Source organism: Corapipo altera, unplaced genomic scaffold (assembly GCF_003945725.1).
Source record: "Corapipo altera isolate COAL_440 unplaced genomic scaffold, ASM394572v1 239, whole genome shotgun sequence".
Classification (NCBI taxonomy): domain Eukaryota; kingdom Metazoa; phylum Chordata; class Aves; order Passeriformes; family Pipridae; genus Corapipo; species Corapipo altera.
Genome location: NW_020884938.1, coordinates 440401 through 453497, shown reverse-complemented (window position 1 = coordinate 453497; position 13097 = coordinate 440401). Strand labels below are relative to the sequence as shown.

The following is a 13097-nucleotide window of genomic DNA, read 5'->3' as shown; positions in this document are numbered from 1 at the left end:
AAGATGACCACCAGGATTAATTGCAGTTAAGCCCTCTGTCTTTGGTGGAGGTGCTGAAGGCCACTTGTAGCAATGTGCCAGCCCATCAGAGGAGTCCTGCCTGTGCTGTGCTGAGCTGAGTCACTGCCATTGCCCTGAGCCCATGTGCATTGTAGCAGAGGGCTCCAGCACCAGCAGTGCAGGCGGATGCTGCTCAGACACACAGATATTGGACCACAGATTCCTTGAGGGAGACACTTCTGGCAGCCAGGGTGAGAGGAGCCTGGAGCTGTGGAGCAGCCTGTTCTTGACCCCTCACTTAGATGTCATCTCTGACTAAGTTTTACACTGCTAACTGAGCACTAAACTTAGCCTGGTCTGATGTGGAAATTATTCCCAGGTCCATAATTGCCGTACTTCACTGCACTCAAACATGCACAGATTGAGCAGAGTATTTACAGCCTGTAACCACACTCAGCTGAGAGTCACACATGCTAAATACACCATCAGCCACTCAGCTGGGAGCACGGGGTTAATGATTGAACCATTCCAGAGTTATTTGCAAGACATGTATTTTTCTGGGTAACAAGATGAGAATATTCCTATTGCACACATCATCCTGAAATGGCCCATGTCAGCAACTGGATTAATAAGGCTGCCACTGAATGTCAGCTATTAGAACTGTAATTTAACTTCAAATAATAAACTGAAGAATATACACTGTTTGGCCAGTAATTTCCTAAATCTTGGATCAGCAGTGAGAGAAGAAATCCTACATGCTCCTGTTAAACAAAACAAATTCCACATGCACTTACACAAGGCACCAGATTGATTGTATGACACAACACAATATAGGTCAGTGGGAAGGAGAAATGAACCACGGCAGAAGTTTAATTTTTTTTGCCAAACCTATTCTTTTCAACAAGGCTTGGAAAGCTGAGGACAGACTGAGTCAGGTTTTATGGCAAAAGACAATAGATACATCTAGATGAATAAACTAAAACTCAGACACCACCGCCCTAAGTGGTGTTGGGTGAAGACTTTTATAGACAAGTTTATTTCCTTTGTGATTTTGTGTTTTATTCAACACACTCATTAGCAATTCTCAAGGAAAATAGTGCAGGCCCTTCTCTTTCGGTTTGATCCAAAGGCAAAACAAGTCAGAGAGAGTATTCTCACTGTCTGGAGCAGATCCTTTATCTGTTTGCATTTTCAGTGTAATTAATTTTGAGATTCTTGGTTTATAAAAGCAGGGATTAATTTAATTTCTCTATCCCTCTAACTTTCTCTACCCAGTGCTGCATGTCAGAGCTGCAGACCGCTGAAGTCAGTTTGTACAAGCAGAAAAAGCCAGGTAGAAAAGCAGGGCTGGCAGGAAACTCAGCAGGGTCTCTACTCTGACTGTCAGCCCTAACATAGCTTAATAGCACAGGTGTGTCCTTCACACAGCTTTTCTATTCTGTTCTTAAAGATCTTCAGCAGAGAAGGTTCCACAGTCTATCCCAGTACCTCAGGACCTCTACTGGTATATATTTTACTGATATCAACCTGAAACTGTCTTTCTGAATTCAAACCCACTGCTTCTCTCTTTAGAGAGGCCAAGAACCTATTCCTCCCTCCTTGTAGGAGCAGCCTTTCAGTATGTAAAGAGTTCCACCCCTTCCCGGGTGTGTTCCCTGAGCAGTCCTTGCACAGCACTTCCAAGGGCTCTTCCCATTTCCCCTGGTGTCCCAGCTGTGTTGTGGTGCAGTGCTGGATGCTCCAGCTGAGGTCTCTCCTCCTCGGGGTTAGAGCAGAAGGAGCACTTCAGATGTGTTGTAACTGCCCTGCTGTTTCCTCCTCCAGCGTGGTGTTTTCACAGCAGCAGGACACTTTTCACTCTGGCTCAATTTGCAGCTTCTTCTGTGCAGCTGCTGTCACACCACATGTTCCCAGCTTGCATTTGTGCAGCTGATTCTTCCCACGTACAGAATCATTTACCTTCCTGATTTGCCTTCTCTTTCTTTGCTTTAACTTTTTTTTTCTTCTTTTCTGAATCATTTCTCCATGATCATTTTCAGTTTTGACCCAAACTTCCTCCAGCTTCTTTGCAGTCCTTCCCAACTTGACATAATTCATAAATTCAATGTGCACAGTTATTCCCTTGGTCCAGTCAGGAGTAAAATCTGACTGGTATCAAATCCAGCACAGATCACAAGGAAAACTAGTCAGCACAGGCTTCCATTTTGATAACTACACTCCAAGTATGATTTCCAGATGGTCTGTACCCATTTGGCATGTTCTTAGTTTTCTTGTGAGAATGTCATATAAAGCAGTGTCAAAAGCTCCCTTTAAGTCCAAGATATATGGCATAAACTCTTCTTCTTGCCTCTGAGGCCCTGGGTGGCAAAAGAAGGAAATTAGATTGGTTTAACATGATGTGTTCTTGACAGATCCTTGTTGACTCTTACTCATCTCCTTGTTCTTAGTTATGAGCTTACAAATGGGGTTTTGTTCCCATATTTTTTCATTTATTCAAGTTAAGATTATTGCTCCTATAATTCCTTTCCTTTCTTTGTTTTTTTTTTCTCTTTTAGACAAAGGCAATACATTTGTCTTTTCATTTCTTCTTAATTATAGTTTCCCCAAGTTTTCAGCCCTAATGGCTGTCAGGACTACCAGCTGTAAACTGGCTTCCTTAAATGTTCTGAGATGAGGGACAGCTAAACTGGAAAGTATTCAGTCTGGACAGCCCCTGCCTTCTGCCTGATGCTCAGAGGGTGTTCCTCTGCTGGTGATATTAGTTCTGTAACCACCTGCTCACCACTGACCTCTTTAGTGAAGGCTGAGGCAAGAAGTGCTTGGCCTTCTTAATATTATCCCTGGTACACTCTCCTCAGGGGTCCACTGCACTGAGTCGTGGGTCAGCTTTTCTTCTCCATCTCCACCCACTGACCAAGTCCAAAGGGATGGGTTTGGTGTAGCCTGTTGGCAAAGCCCCAGCCAGCCCCCATGGCTGTGGGGCTCCCGAGCAGCTCCCGTGCCCAGAGGTGCTGGGCAGAGAACCCCGAGCACACCGTGCCTGTTGCTCTGGCAGGACTTCCTGGGCAGCTCTGATGGAGGCTGCTGATGGTCACACTGAGGGATGTTCTCTTTACAGTATTTATTAATTTCTTGTTTCCTTACAGCCTAAATAAAATTTTGTTGCATCCCAGGTAGGTGTGTTCAGTCAGAGTAGCACTGGAGCAGGAGTTGCACGGCATTTCAGCGGCTTCTTCCAGGCTGTCTATTCTCAGTTACACGTGTTTGGGACAGGGAATGTTGCAGATCTCAAAGGCCACAGTGTGTAGTGATATGACATAATGGTTTATTTATGGGTTCTTCACTTATTCAGCATTTTTCGTCTCTAGGCTCCCACTAAGTTTTTATGGTTGGAGGTGCCAGAATCTTGGTCATCAGTTTATAATTGCTCTGTCAAATGGATTGCTGTCTGTTGCTCATGTGGGTCTGTGAAATTTTCTTTTAGAATGGGCTGTACATGAGCCAGAATTATTTCACACTTGCCTTTTTGCAGCTCCTTGCTGTCACTGTTTATATACTTTTGGGAGCATGTCTCCTAAAAAGAGATATTTACTCTGCTTCTGCTTTTCGCATTTTTTCAAACATCTTTTGAATCTCATGGTTATTTTCTAAACACTTGGTGGTACTTTCCACAGTCATTTCTGTAATGAGTCTTCCAATGATTTACAGTGGTTTTTTTCCTTAATTTACCCGCTAAATATATTCAGTTAAATCCTGGCAACCTTAAACAATAGTCAGCATTTCTGTTCCAGTGAGCATAATCCTGTTGTGTTTTTGACTGTCTTTTGGCAACATGTCCCTTGGTGAAGTTTTCTGGGACAGCTTCTGTGAGGTTAGTAAGTTTGAAAGGATGGTTAGAAGTGCCCAGAGAAATATGACATTTTTGGGTTCTCCGCTGTAAAACAATATTTGTCAGAGCAAATGTTTCTTACTAACTCAGCCCTAGCAAACAATCTGTACCCCATTCTTACAGAAAATGGGGAAATTAGGCAGCACTGCTTGTTTTTGTCAAAGTTTAATGAGGACATGGTGCTGAGCACTCATTTAAAGAGTGCACAGGAGCATGGCCTGGGCAGCACGAGGGGGTGGTTCCAGCTGCACTGCACCTCTGAGAAAGGCCTGCGTGTGTCACAGCCGGCTGTGCTTCCACAAAGCTCCTGCTCTTGCTCTCCAGGCACCTCGGGGGGAGCAAGGGCTGGAGCAGGGACGGCGTCTCCTGCTTGTGTTCTCTCCAGACCCTCTGTGGGACTCAGGGACTCCCTGCTGAGTGTTCAGGGCCTTTCCTCCTCAGTGGGCACCAGGGGGTGGATGTGTGGTAATCGCCGAAAGCTCAGCTGGAGATGTCTTGCAGTGTACTGGGCATTTAAAAAGTGCTTTGCAGCCCTTGTCAGACACCATGGAATCCTGGAGGCACCTCAGGGAAACTGTGTCCTAAAGTATACCAGTGTCCCTAAATTAAATGGGGCTGGGAGGAACCAGATGTGTTATATATTATATTCCATTCTAGTCTGTACTATCCTATTCTATAATACAATATTATATTATTATATTCTTCTAATAATTCAGCTGAGATTTCTGAGGTACCTATGTACTTCCCCTCAGGAAGGGAAACATTGTCCATTCTGATTTAAGAAGTAGAAAATATGCTTGCTGCATCATAAAAAATAAAACCACAAACAAACAAAACACCAACAAGGCAAAAAAACCCAAACAAATGAAAACACCAACGAAAACACACAAACAAAAAAAACAACTAAACAAAAAAAAGAAACCTCCACTCTGAACCTGACAAGGAAATGAAGGACAATGTGAATTTGTTTTCAAGTCAACTCCATTTCAGTAGGATACAAGAGCAGAGCAGATTGCTACCAAACCACTGAGATTTTCATGTGCGTGGGTTTTATAGGCTTGAGACTTTTGTGAGTCAATCAGTTCAGAATGGGTGTTCTCCTTGGCTGTCAACAGAGGATCCTACCAATCTAAATTATCCTGTGATTATGTGACTATGTTTGACTTTGCTATGGACCCCATTTCACAAACACTCTGTTTCCCTTCTGCTGTGCTTATGAAGATTAGGAAGCCATCACTGTGCAGAATCAGACCTTCCAGTGGAACTTTACTGGGCCATATTTTAATTAACCTGTTTCAATCATCTCAGTGGCCTGACATAAATATACTGTGTTGGAGAACACCTCTGTAAAAATAAATCTGCACTGCCATTTGCATGAGGTCATCCTGTGCTATATTATCTCGTGTCACTCCTAACACAGGTAAGGAATCCCTGAGGGCAGTGGCCATGTCTGTGCACACCTGTGCTTTGCTGTAGAAACATGTTAAATAATAACACCTTTTAGAGGCTTCACTAAATTATGAGCAGTTGGAAGCACTAAGCTCATGTACCTGGGCATGCCACAGTGTCTGTGGGTGGGTGTGCAAATGTCTCTGTATGTTGAAGATGAAATTTCAGCTCTTGCTTTGGGATTCCTGAGGCAATTTAGGTAAATCATGACTATTACCTCAATATATTGGGCAGAGCTTATCAGTGGGCCAGTGCCACTTTTCCAGAATTATTGAATTAGGGGAACACTGAGTGACACCCAGCTGAAACTGGTCTTAGACACAATCTGTTTCTGCAAGAGGTTGTCCTTGCCTTAAGAAGCTGCATCTTTCAGCTTGAGAGGGCAAGAGAAGAGAGATACTACTAGCTCTCTTTAGAGATATTATTACCTCTCTTGCAGAGGGGCATGAGGAGGTTAAGGCATTTATCCATAGGGCAGAAGGACCTGTGAGAGAACAAGCTGCCCTCTTGTTGGATTCTTTCTGGCAGGGGGCTCACAGAGGAATTTGCCTGCAAACTTCTCAACCAAGAACTGAAACACCAGTTGAGATGAAACACCAGTTCAGGATGTCCATGGTGGGACAGGAGTCCTCCCAGGGAGAAACAGCATCTCCTGGGACTGGGAATTCCCTGCTCTGCTCTTCCACACTCTGTTCTAGCACAGTATTGAACTGGAGGCAGGGAGGGCTCAGCATCCCCGTGCCTGCCTGAGAGTTACACAGCTCTTTGAGTGCACTCCTGACATTCACACTGCACCTCCTCACGTGCCACACCTGCCTGGCCTTGGATCCACAGCCTCCCTCTACTTTGCATTTGAGAAAATGACTAACTGAGGGGTCTACCCAGAAGAATTGCTGAGGTTGCATCTGCTTCTGTTTCAGAGAGATGCTCAATGTTTTCAAGCTTATCTTGAAAGCTGGCTGCTTCTGTTTGTCAGCATAGACTTTCTCCTTGGACTCACTTCCTATGTTGGCCAACACAATTATTTTATATATATATATAAATCCAGAAACTCCTCTTGAAAACACATACAAAGCAAGCCTAGCCCAGGACATTGTGCAGGTATGAGATATTGCTTTCAGACTAGATACCATTGTTTACAGGATACAAAATTAATTACATCTATAGGGCCAGAGCTGGTCACTTAGAGCTAAATCTGCAATGGGCTGTTGGCTCTAAAGCCTGTCTTTTAGATGTTCTTCCAGACAGTATTTTCCCTGTGGCCAGCACGGGAATCCAGCCTCCCCAAGCACTGAGTTAGACACCAAAATAGCCAGACTCCCAGAAGGTATCAAGCTGCACGGGGAAGCCCCAAAACTGGGAGTAGAAAATGCAAAGAAAGGGAGAGAGTCTAAACTTATCCCATCAGAGTTAAGCCAGATTTCCCTGCACAGTGAGCCTTTCCAGCTCTGCTGGCAGCAGTCATCTCAGTGTAATTGCTGAGGGTATATGGTGGTTTCAGAAAAGGAGAGCCCACCCTTAAAATGGTCTGACTGGGGAAAAAAGATTTCTTCACATGAAAAGCCAGCAGATGACTTTTTTTGGTTTCACTGATTAGAAAAAAGACATTCTAGTGAACATAGTATAACTTCTTCTAGTGTGTTTTTCTAGGTTTTTTTCATTTAACTTGATTCTATCAAGTACAGAATTAGCATGAGCTTAAAGTAAACTCATAAATAAAGTACTAATTGTACTTAGTCATGACATTTCTGAAATAAGTTTTGTGAAGAGCGGAAGTGTCTTTTATTAAACTGAATCACATACACTAGGCATTTATTTGGTGTAGGCAGGACCTAATAAATAAATACTTATTTAAACTATTTGTCGGATTTCCAATCTAGATGCAGACAAATGTGGCATAATCCTCCAGGGTGTTGTAGCTTCCTCTGCGACAGCAATCCGAGAGGAGCATTATGTCGAGTAACTAAGGACATGCAGGAGTGTAGGACCTTGCTCTGCACAGCCCTTTGTGGTGATAGCAATGAACGTGGAGGATGCACTGCCCCAACTCAGAAATGGTGACAGCCAGTCTGGGGCCTCTTTAAAACTGTTTCAGGCTACTGGTCATGGAGAAACAGCTCCTGTGTGCCCAGGACAGCACTTCCCAGGCACAGAAATTGTTATGCTTTCTTGTCTGGTGACTCTGCTCTTCAAGGTGGCCTTCTTCTAAGAAAGTGTATAGACATAGACAAAACACCATTTCTTCTGTTTGACAAAAAAGAGAAAAAATAATTTGTGTCAAATAGAGTACCAGAACATTGCATTTTTCTATAAAATTCTGCCCAGGAATGTGGCAGAGAGAGGTTCTCGCTGCGTTTGCTGGGAATTGCTGTTGGATTGTCTCCTGGACATTCTGCATTAAGATTGTCCTACAAATCTATGGCTCACGTAAGTTCCTGCCATGCCTTCCCATGCCTGGCAGGCCCAGCACAGTGTGGGGGATCCCCCAGGCCAGTCTGTAGTGAGCCCTGGCACTGGTGGCCCACCCTGCAGGCGTGGGGGCTGTCCCGTGTTCTCTGGTGCATCCCTGGCAAAGCAGCGTTTGGCAGGTGGGTCACAGAGTCCTGTGTGGCTCTTCAGGATGTTCCCGCTCCCTTGGCATCTCCCGTGCCAGCAGAAGGATGCCTCACCAGCCCCAGGGGCTGTGGTGGCTGCAGTAGGGGCTGGGTTGGCAGGTTGTCTGTATGTGCCTTGCTCCGCTCTGCTGATTGTGCTCAGAGATCACATCTCAGCACAGGGCAAACAGCTGGGCAGTGACCCTGTGAGTCACTGCCATCCTCTCAGAGCTCAGGGTTTGTGGAGAGCAAATGAAAAAGTTCTGGTGGAAGGGCTGGGTGGAGAGTTGCTTTTGGATTCTGTTTTCCAAATGCCCTTTTACACTGCTTGTGTGGCTGCCTTCACCTTCCTGAGACATCTGACTTGCCTGACCATCCTTCTGGGAGGAGTCAAGTAATGGTGTCTGAGCTTCTTGGTGTTTAAGGGGTCCTTGCCTGGTAGTCACATTTGTAACCTCAGAGAACAAGACATGGCACAAATCACACATATGAAAGAGATTTAAAAGAGTAAAGAGCTCAGAGGGTTTTGGATAAATACACAAAGTTTGGATTCTGGTCCAAACCTCTCTGGTTTGCAAAATGAGTCTGGAAGCATCACAAGAGCAGAATCTTTTTTTTTTTTTTTTTCAGCCCTGAAGCTTCTGGTCCTGACAGGAGTTGGGAAGTGACAAGATTTACATAAACAAGGAAGAATTATCTGAATCTTCTCAGGACTCGTGACAGGTACCGAATTAATGTTTAGTCTGAGCCTGTCCAGCTAACCCTACTAGGTTATCTTACCCACCAGACTAGTGGTTGTTGTTTATTGTTTGTGTTGCGTTAAGCTCGTGTCTTGCCAAGTACTGAGCAAGCTCACCCTAAAATGCTGACCCACACATGCAAGGGTTTGACAAAGGGCAGGTGCCAGCCCTGAGAGTTATCTGCTGAAAAAACTAAATGTTGTAAGAATGAAAGGATCCAATTTCTAGTCCACAAAGAGCTGTTTTCAAGCCCTAGATATGAAGGATGAGTTTTAAACAAAGATCAGAAGAAAAAAATTATAGGTTTTTAAGGTACTCCAGCTTCAGACCAGGATCCAGGCTTTGTGACCAGGAAAGGAGGAACAAGTCCCTTTCTGCTGTATAAATACATGAGTACTTCAATAGGTGGATTGGCATGAACACCAGACTTTGAGATGCTACCTACATAAAAGTACTTTTAAAAACAACTAGCAAGTGTCTCTACTGCAAGTCCCCCATTAAAGCGAGCTATGGGTCTCATTAAATAATCTCTCCAGCCCCCCACTTTGCAGCAGCCCATTCCCAGATCTGAACTTTGGAGCTGACCCCTGTCTTTGTGATGGGCCAAACCAAAAGCCAGATCTGAACACCACTGAACTCTGGGAAAGTTCAAATCTATCGTTTGTGGTTCAGGTTGAGCTCTAATTAAAACAGACCAGTTAGAAAGGCAAATGTCTTAAAACCAAAACAAAACAAATGTTTCACGTGAAAAGTCTTGGATTAGGCTATATGGGACCAAGTAGTGTTTTTGTCTATCACATGATGTCATGTTGCTCTGGTTAACACAAACTGACAGCATGCACATGCGCCATGGGAGATATTCCATGCAGACACTTTGAATCCAGCTTTGAGCAGAACACAGTATTCATGGAAATACTTCATGCTGTGCAAGAAGCCATCAGCAATGGGTAGCTGCTCTTACTGCCATGCAGCCCTGAAGGTTGTCTGCTGCCTTCCCAACTTTCCCTGCCCATCCCTAGTTGCACAGTAGTCCAGGGTCTCTCAAAAATCAGTGCCTTGCCTTCTCTGAGTGAAGTTTATGCCTCATTATGTCAGCAGTATGTGGAATATTGCCACTAATCCCTGAAAACAAACAAGGGGGTGCTGCAGAACCTTGGGTTGTGTAAGAGGGCAGGGAAATCCCAGCTGACTCTCCTGCTCAGAGCTTCTGTTTATACTGTAGTTAAAACTACAGTGTCTGTAATAAAGCAACATGGTTCATGGATGGGGAAGGGAAAAGCAAACAAAAGGGAAGGGAACTTGGTTTCAGCATTACTGACCTGCTGAAGTGAGAGAAAACGGAGACAGCAAGGAGAAAGGGAAAGAGGGAAAAGGTGTTAATGCCCCATCACTGGTGTCAGGATGTCGCTGTGCACCAGCAGCTGGAAAAAGAGGGTCTCAGACAGGAAGATTTACTGAGAGAATCAAGCACATACAGTAAGTAACCAGCAGTTACTCTCCCAGTAGGCTTTATTCTCTTCCTGATGTTCCATGTATGTACTGAGCATTAGTTGAGTATTTTCTCTTTGTGAAATTTGAGTTCAGGCTCTTTGTGGACAATTAGCTAAGGCTTCCAAACTTTCTTCTTATGCAAACGAAGCTAATAATCCCACCAGGACTCTTGACTGAGGTTTTTCAGTGTGGTCTTTTTTCAGGCCAGGACTCACTTTCTAGAAGACCAAATCCCACCCCCCCAGCATTTCTGTCCTTTGCTTTCTCTTTGGATAGGAAGACTTTACAGCAACCATTTTTGTTTGAGGATATGTCCCAAATGTTTAAGTGGAGGCTAGTCCCCACTAATTAAACCTTGCAATTCCTCACTGAAATTAGTCATCTTTAGTCTCCAGACAGCCAGGTAGGAAGTGACATACCCAAGGTCACAAGAAAAGGCACAGCTGGGAACAGAGTCCATTATCTCCTGTCCATGCTTTGACCATAAAATGATGGTTCTCACACTGAACTAGGAACCACAAGGTATGTGAAAAAGGAAGGGAATGGTAATGAGCTTCTTGGTGTGACACCTTCCTCTCAGCTGGGACAAAGACAATGGAAAACTGTTTTGTCCATTCTTCATTAATACTTCTCAGGTTAAAGAATGTTCAAATCTTTACCCTTTGTGCTCAGAGGAAATTTTCAGTTCAGACCTTTCTTTAGTGGTCAAGTTGTAATTAAAAGAACAATCTTTCTATTTAATAATTCTCTATCAATATCCTAATTCTATTTATGGCATCATTTAAAACACACCAAAACAATAGAAAGCAGTAAAAGACACATCTGTACAAAGGAATGAGAGACTCACAATATTTTCTTCTGCACCAATTTCATAAAGGAGGATTACCAGGAACCTAATTGTTACTTTAGAATTTTCTTTAAAGGAAGAAGTAGAGTTGAATGAGAATAGATAGCTTCTCATGTTCTACACATGATAATGTACTGATGTCCAGCAAATCTAGTTGAAAGAATCACATGGTCTTGTGACATTGTTAGAAGTATGGCAGAAAATATATGGTTATTGACGTGTGCTAATCCTTCTCTGAGTGTGGGGTGTCCCAAGTGCTCAGGAATGAGAAGCAGTCAGAGAGTAAAACCCACTGAACTGCTTAGGAGAGTTCACCACCTTTGCCACGCAGTTAATAAATACCCCATGTGTTCTTGCCTGGGACACTGGCATTGACAGGTTCCCAAACTACTACCTTAGACACTGGGATCATCCTTCCCAAGTGCACAGGCAGCTACCTGCCCCTGGCAGCCAGGACTGCCCCAGGGACTGACCCAGCTGAGCACGAGTGCTCTGTGCTCCCACTCCTGCTCTGGGCTCCTGCTCCTGCCCTTCAGCAGGCCCAGCTTCTGCTGCTCCTGGCCCAGTTCTTTTTCTTCCCTTCTCCCTTTACATGCACTCATAGGTCTGCTATGCTCTTTCCCACTTCCCCACGGCCCTAACCAGGCAGTTGAAAGGCTTCCATCACGAAGATTGGAAACATATTCCATATTAAATGTAACAGGATAGTATGGCCAGCAGGTCCATGTTTCAAACACATTCAATTTCTATCACAGCTGAGAATAAACAGCAGGGGAAGCTACTTGATGGGTTGGTGGAGGCTGTGGCTACCCTTTCTTGTGGAACATGTCTCTGTCACTTGCTAAATAGGTGCACCATCTGGTGGTAATTTTGGACTCCCACTTCTTAAATTTCCAAAGAGCAGTGGTGGAGCTATGCCTGTGGTTGCTGCACTTTTATTTTTTTTGCCAGTATCTGTCTGAAAGTCATCAGCTAAGACAACTTTTGTAGGTGCTACTGGTGAATGAGTACTAAGAATAGGTAGGACTTTAAATTAGGATCAAGTTTCCGTGTCTGCTGTGTGGGGCAAGCAGGTATGACTTTATAAGAGGACCACATGCTCTCCTGAGAAACATACACAGAGAGGTGGAAAAATTTCATAGACAAACAAAAATTAGGTATTAACAAGCTTGATACCTAATTAGGGAGTCTAAGCTCCAGGATAGGCAACAGGGACAATCGTACAGTAAAATTAAGATCCAAATCACCCCCTGGAAGAACTTCTCTCTCTTCTTTGACCATACAAGGAATACAGGCTGACTAGGTTCCTATCTTGGACATCTCGTGCAAATGCCTGCAGTTGTGTGGTATGAAACTGGGCCAAAGGAAAGAAGTGAGGAAGGGGCTCCTCATTTCTCTGCCTTTGTTGTCTGAAGCCCATGAGTTCAGCAGCAGAGAGAAATCACTGCTATCTCTTGTGCCGTTGCCCTCAGAAACTGCAAGGTTGCACTGACCATGTCAGATGGAACTTGGCATGGAGATCTCTTCTGAACAGGATGGGTGGAGGCTGAACCAGGCAGAAAATGAGTTTCCACATTGTCATTAAGAAATGAGTGAACAGGTAAAATTAAATCATGATCCATGAGAAAACTTTCTGCTTTTTGGCAACTTCAAAAGAGCTCTCAAGTCTACAGCAGTGCGTTACACGTCTGCTGAGCTTCTACCTAGAGAGAGCAGTGTTCTCTCCCAGTGCACCAGCGAGGCTTCTGGGGTGAAAGCAAACTATTTAGACTCCTCAGCTATCCAAGCCCATTTAACTGACATTAGTTAAGTCTCATGAATCATCTTTCTCACAGAATCACAGAAATCAGATGTTGAACCTCTGCAGTAGAGAGAGCATTGTGAAGTTGTCTCCTAAAACCACTTCAGGTGGATCTAGGATGGGCAGAAGCACAGATCATCAGCTCAATCTCACATGCTGCCTTTCACTATGACTTCTACATTCTGCAAACCACTTGGTTCTGCATTTAAAGTGAAACACCTTTGAAGTCTCTTTAAGAAGACTTAAAATGGAAGGATTAAAGTTGAGCACATATTGGGCAAACAGA

At 44.1% G+C, this 13097-nt stretch overlaps 1 protein-coding gene and 1 long non-coding RNA gene across 2 annotated transcripts in view; one reads left to right on the top strand and one right to left on the bottom strand.

The window, feature by feature from the left end:
• The window catches only part of WNT7B (Wnt family member 7B), a 78370-nt gene that overhangs the window by 15610 nt on the left and 49663 nt on the right, over positions 1 to 13097 (bottom strand). The window lies entirely within an intron of this gene.
• The window catches only part of LOC113955387, a 103550-nt gene that overhangs the window by 77696 nt on the left and 12757 nt on the right, over positions 1 to 13097 (top strand). The window contains exon 11 of the long non-coding RNA XR_003530516.1: positions 8563 to 8655. This is a non-coding gene — a long non-coding RNA (uncharacterized LOC113955387). The remainder of the gene's footprint in view (positions 1 to 8562; positions 8656 to 13097) is intronic.